Raw genomic sequence first — 6,299 nt, forward strand, 5'->3', positions numbered from 1 at the left:
TTTTTTGAAGCCGTTTACCTTGACATGTAAAAAAGGTACATACAACAGGCTTATGGTGGCAGATTGCCAGAAAGAACATAACCTATGCAAAGTTCTAGGACTCTGTTGAGGTATCATCTGTTTGCGTTAACATTCTCGAAATTACAGAATTATTTAGCCTGAATCACAAATTCAAGATGTCAATTTCATGTTGTCTTAATAAGTTGAATAGGACAACGGTCACGAAGTTTACGGCAATAATAGAGGAACTGAATTCGGGTAACAATGCTCCGAATAAAGGAAATCATTTACTAACAATACTATTGTTATAGAAAAAGACGTCCCAATTTCCCCTTTATTAAGACCAGAGAGTGTGTTCGTTAAATGTCTTTATTTATAGGTGTTGTAATGAAAGAAATGTAAGGGTTTTTAATAACAATAAGTATAGAAGTATGAGTAATAAGTACGATGATCTACTAAATCCATCCTTTATAGAAAATATTTCTTTAGTAAATTCCACTCTTATTTGAAGAGGAGGTTAATAATAGTGATTTTTTCCAATATAGTAATAAATTTTACATTTATGAAGAGGAGACATAAAAATCTTGTATATACTATAATAATATTATAAAGATGTGATTGTTTTTATTGTGAAGCTCCGAAGTCAATCCTGCCGAGTCATATTTAAATATCAAAGCAAAAGTTTTACGCCCTTGTAATTTTATGTTAGATGCTGGATTTACTCTAAAATCAGAAAAACTATTTTGTTGTTAAATACCCAATTATCTTACTAATATTATAAATACGAAAGTTTAGATGGATGGATGGATGGATGGATAGATGGATGGATAGATGGATGTTTGTTAGCGTTTGTAGCCTAAACGGCTGAACGGATCTCTATGAAATTTGGCAGAGGTTTAGAGCATAGTCTGGAAGAACACATAGGCTACTTTTTATCCCGGGAATAGTTACGGTTCCCGTGGGATTCATTAATTTAGTTTTTAATGTTTACTCGATTATTCTGCAACGGTTCAACATATCATATTGAAATTTGGCACAGATATAAAACAAAGTCTGGAGTACACATGGGATAAGCTTCATCCCCGAGAAATGTCCGGTTCCCGAGGGATACGTAACTTTTTGTAATTTATATAGTTTGTATGTTTTCTAATACCACACGGACGAAGTCGCGGGCAACAACTCGTATAGGAAATAAAACTAAATGGGTAATCAACAATCAAGTTTCATTACTTAGTAAATCTTCATATTATGACCTTGTATGTCGGTTAATCACAGAGTTGTTAATATCGCTATTAACTCACTGTGTGTGTTTATGTCTGCCATAAACTGTACAATCACGTCTAGTGGTATTAGACGCAACATTAATGGTATTATGTGTAACATGGGGATGGGTGTTTGTACATAGGCATCATGTTCATTAAAGTCTTTTTAATTTTTTAAAATTTTTAATTAAGATGGTAAACGACCAAGCGACCTGATTACCCTAAATAACGCTGTTATATTTTTGCGCCTGTTTTTCAAATTGAATAGTTTTTTCCAGCTTAACATTTATATAGGTGGAGTGACCGAAATATGGGCTGCAATTAATTCAAAATTTCATCCTACGATTGAAAAGTTCTGTACCAATTAGATAATTTGAAACACAATAGGTTAATTGCAAAGGCAGCAAGACAACAGAAAAGATACATAATAGCAAATGAAAGAAAGCCTTGTAATTTGTCTTCAATTACCAGATATAAAGTACACAATGTAAAGACGTTGAACATGTAACGAGAAACATACCCGAACGTGTACAGATAGTTTCCATTGTTTTGTCACGCTCGGCGTAATTACATCGCCGTAGAATGAAATTTACGGCATCTCCACACGGCATTGCGTAAACAGAATCCTAATAGATAGGAATAGGATTTATTAGTTTGTCGCGTATTTGTAAACTAGACAGCGTCAACATCTTCATGCGTAGTTGTTAGACAAAAAAGTAATATTTATTTCTTTTTAATGCTCCTGTCATATGTTTTTATTATTTGGGTTAATTAATAATGGACTATCAGTACTACGCCATTTGGGTACCTAAGGACTGGTCTAAAACATCTGGTATCGCTTATAGTGTGAATAAGTAATGTATAGACAACAATAATGACAGTTTTACCTCCGGGTTTATTACACACTGGTATCGCAGGAAATGTAAGAATAGAAAAATCTCTGTCGGTTTAAATGTGTTAATGGAGACCACGGAAGGAGATTAGGAGATTGATCTGTCAGGTGAAAAGACTTAGTGCACGGCGGGAAGTCGGTGGATACGGAAGGTTTTAACGGTGGTAAAGCCCGCTTTAACATCTTCACACGAATGGGTAGGCTCACCCAGTGAAATACTAGGACCATACAGAAGACAGGCGTGGAGTGGGAGAAATTTCGCGTTTCGTCTGATGAGTGTGTTACCGGAGGCCCAGCTTTAGTCGTCTTTTCCTTCCCATCCGTTTTCTTATAAGAAAAGGACAGGAAAGGAACGTGGATTTGACGGTGCAGGAGACACATAGGAAGAGGAAATATCCTATTTATGTGCCTCTCCTACTCCGTCGATTAAGGGTAGTCAACGTATCCGCTATTGCGGATGTCTATGAGCAGCGGTTGCTTCGCCAGTTTGGCGGATTCAAGTTCCCGCTTGCTCGTTTGTTTATTTATGATGTAAAAAAAGGTGCACCGCATTCCGTTCAAAGCATTGGGCACTAATGATGATGATATACTACGATCATATTCGGAAATGTTATCGTTCGTACGATTATTTATTGATCAATGTTCAATATAGTAAATAAAAGAATATCAGAATCGAACACCTATAGGTAGATTATTGTTCAAAGACCTCGGGCAGTCTGCGAGCTTAATTATTACCTTCTGGTAGCCCAAATAACTTGTGCCGGTAAATCCTGAGGCACAATTACGTGATCAAAATTCGCAACAATATCCCAATTATGGAGAATGTCTGACTATTACCGTAGGTTTCTACGGTACCATGTTTTTAGAAACATTGTAATTAGTTGTTTTTTTGGTGAAAAATTAGGGTCAATAAATATATTTCAGATAGTTACTTTTAGGTTTTTTAAGCCAACAAACGAGCCAAACCGTGCTTATCTAGAAAGCTTGAAAAATTTGCAAGTGTCTCTAATGTTGACCTTTTTATGAACATGCCTCTATACACAGAAATCAAACACAAATATTTTTTTTTATTTATTTAGTTACACGAATTAAAATATTTTTATTCGGTGTTTGATTCGACGTTTCTGACTAGAATATTTTCAATCGAAAAAACAAAATTGTAGATTTTAATTAAAAAAATCCGGGAGTCGAACAAAATGTCGATGTTTCATCTGTGCCCGTTGCAATTCGGAACGGAGCTATTCCTCGAAGAAAAGGAATTGACTCTTCATTCATCTTCATTTGAAAACTTCCGTGCTTTTGTACTCGCGAACCACATCGGCGGTTTCTTTGTTAACAGTTTATTTTGTTACTTTACATTTTGTGGTACTCGTAAAGGGGTAATAAAATACAATCTGTAGTATAAAGTATTAGACATTGTTTAATTAAAGACGGGTTAATTCTGACAGCCGCTGATATGGACGCCAACGTAGTTATATGTTTCACCACTAACATGTATTACACTGCTTTCAGTTTAAGTACTTTTATTGGTTAATATCGCAACTCGCTAGCGAGCATAATTTTCGACGTGACTTGAGATTGACGGTATAAAAAACGTAAAACACTGTCTAAGTTTTTTTTAATCAAGGCCTCTGTGTTTGAGATACGACTAAATTCCTTGACTCAAATTAGTGTTATGCAAATTACAATAAAAAAATCGTAGTTTTTAGTGAACAGTGTTAAATATTAAACGGCAGAATTTCTAACAAACAGTCAATTTTGAAATAATCAAAACAACCTCCCCATCGTAAAGTACGGTGAATTTAGATGGCTCCATAAAATACTACGATACGAATATTTTACGATCCCATACAAATGATTTGTTCAATTCATGAATTCTAATAATATATCGTTATTTATGGACTTGTTTGTGATCGAATGTTAAAGCCTAGAGTGGTCAATTGAATTGAGGACAAAGTTCACGAATATAATGTTCGTAAGATGCGGGTTTCTTACCATGATTGAATTGTTTTAGCTCCCGATGTTTCGGCACAGTTGCATGCGCCATGTTCACGGGCTGACTGAAGTGAGGCGGTAGTGTGAAATATCGGGAGCTAAAACAAATCAATCGTGGTAAGAAACCCGTTTCCTACAAACATTGTAAAGTCCACGAAGTTTTGACTAATGATTTATTGTATTATGAAAGAAGTTGCGTTAAAAATAGTTAGCAATTAGCAAAGTAACATTTGCTGTTACAACTTTAAAGTATTAAATACACAATAAAAACCTATGTTACTTACTTCTCATCCTGTGTTCAGTAAAATGAGTATGTAGCATTTAAAAAAAATAAAGCTACTGAGGTCATTCGTTAGAAACGTTCGCCCGGCCGAAGGTTCATACTACCCATTAAAGAAGGAACGAGGTACACATGAACCCAAACATTTCCACGTGGCGAAACTTAATAAAAAACAAATTTGAGGCGAGGGTCAAACGTAAAACGTGGGTAATGTACAGCAGTAAAGCACAAGGCTAGTAAACTGAGTAAACGAAAATTGTTTCACTTTTGTTTTATCTTGGCCGCAACTTTGTGTAAATTAAAATTTACCCAAGAAACTCTTGAGATATGAAAAAATAATAAATTCCCTAGACTGCATTAACTTAATGGATGGTACAAGGTGGAGCGAGGCGTCTTAAGTCCTATCCTACTTAACTGCCTGTTGTTTTGCTAATAAATTGAACGAGTATAACACGACAAAAATAAAAAGTTCTCTTCGTTACACGTTGCTGATATTAGTATTTTTACTTCTTATTTTGTCACTCGAGTTTGTGAGATGGGGGTGTTTCCCATTGAGCCGATCGTCTCAATGGTAAACACTCGGAAATTCCGAAAATGCGAAGTTGTAAAATCTTACTGATAACAAGAGTAGTTTGAGGGATGGATGTTTGTTAGAGTTTGTAGCTTTAACGGCTGAACGAATCACGATGAAATGTGTCTTGGATGTAGAATTTAGTCTGGAAGAACTAATAAGGTATTTTCCTTTGTTTTCTTTTAATTACACCAATTTTTAATTCCAGAAGATTATTACAATTGGTAAAAAAAAATATTAGATTTTATAAAAAAGGTTCTGTTTGAAAAGTATTATGAAAGTTGATTTTCTCAACGTCGATAGATTATTGGAAGGGAAGTTAAAATGCTTTTGTAATTCATCTCTCAGTCGCGATGTTTAAACTCGACTCCGATGGAGTGGTAAAGTCAGCACTTAACAAAATCGATCTCAAGATACTACGAGGACTATTAAACTTTAAGAGACCATTGGTTTATTCTTTTCAATCTCAACAATATATTTTTTTTAGTTATTTCTGACATTCTTTAAATTTCCTATTTAAAAATCGATTAATTAGAAACAAGATGACTTTATTAGCCTACTTCAGAAAAGGAGGTTATTATTGTAATAAAATTATTTGATTGTCCTCAAAATCTCCTTATTTTTCCCAATTGATTAGAAATGTTATGGTTTTTTAATTCAGTAAAGTGGCAAATAACTTAAATCTTTGGAATTCGCTGAAATAGTGAAGTGAAAGCTGTCCATAGACATCCGAATGTGTTACACTGACAGAGAAGAAAAAAAAACACACATTAGAAAGGATGTTTTTTACTCCTGGGCATTCTCAGCAAAAAAAATCACATAAACTTTCCATCTTTATAAGAAATCGCAAATCTTATCCTTATCCTAAAGTCAGCAGTCATTTTAAAAATGTAAAGTAAAAAAAAACAAGTTTTCGATGGGCAAAGAAATTTCCTTTTTGCATATTAAAATCTTACTTCATTCCTTATCGATGTATAAGAAAATTGAGGTCCATTTATAATATAATTCATAAAGATAATATTCCATTCAGTTTAGTATCAAAGGGTAAGCTTTTAGCATAACTAACTAACTCTGAAGACAGAGACACACAAAGCAGCCTTGTAAAAAGACAAGTAGCGTTTGTCAGAGAAACGAGATGGCTCGTAGTTCTGAGTCGACTGTCGCCTTTATGAGCATTGCTTCCTTTAGCGATAATCTTTGAGATACGTAATTTGCAACTTCAGAATAAACATCTCGGTTAATATTTGCAAGGTTTTTATTTTCCTTCCTGGAAATGATTTGTCATTTCTGCCTGATGTT

The sequence above is a fragment of the Papilio polytes genome, unplaced genomic scaffold (genome assembly GCF_000836215.1).
Source record: "Papilio polytes unplaced genomic scaffold, Ppol_1.0 DF821400.1, whole genome shotgun sequence".
NCBI lineage: Eukaryota > Metazoa > Arthropoda > Insecta > Lepidoptera > Papilionidae > Papilio > Papilio polytes.